Source organism: Eimeria mitis, genomic scaffold, assembly GCF_000499745.2.
Source record: "Eimeria mitis Houghton genomic scaffold, Emh_scaff3245, whole genome shotgun sequence".
In the NCBI taxonomy this organism is placed as follows: domain Eukaryota; phylum Apicomplexa; class Conoidasida; order Eucoccidiorida; family Eimeriidae; genus Eimeria; species Eimeria mitis.
The window spans coordinates 327-817 of NW_013571583.1; positions in this window are offsets into that span (position 1 = coordinate 327).

Genomic DNA, 491 nt, shown 5'->3' on the forward strand with positions numbered 1-491 from the left:
ATTTTTATTGCATGCATGCATACATGCATGCATGCATGCGTGTGTGCATGCATGCATGCATGCGTGTATGCATGCATGCATGTGTGTATGCATGCATGCATGCATGTGTGTATGCATGCATGCATGCGTGTATGCATGCATGCATGTGTGCATGCATGCATGCATGCGCACATACTAAACACTAGTGCATGCAGTGCATGCAGTGCATGCATGCATGCATGGGTGTATGCATGCGGTGTAGACACGGGACTGTTGTTCTGTCTACATAACAGATACAGCTGCTGCTGCTGCTGCTGCTGCTGCTGCTGCTGCGGTTGCTGCAGCAGCAGCAGCAGCAGCAGCAGCAGCAGATGTTGCGGTTTGTCTTGGATCTGTCTTGATGAACTTTAGCAGGTGCATGCAGACATAGATGCATGCATGCATAGATGCATATATATATATATATATATATATATATATATATATATATATATATATATATATATATATAT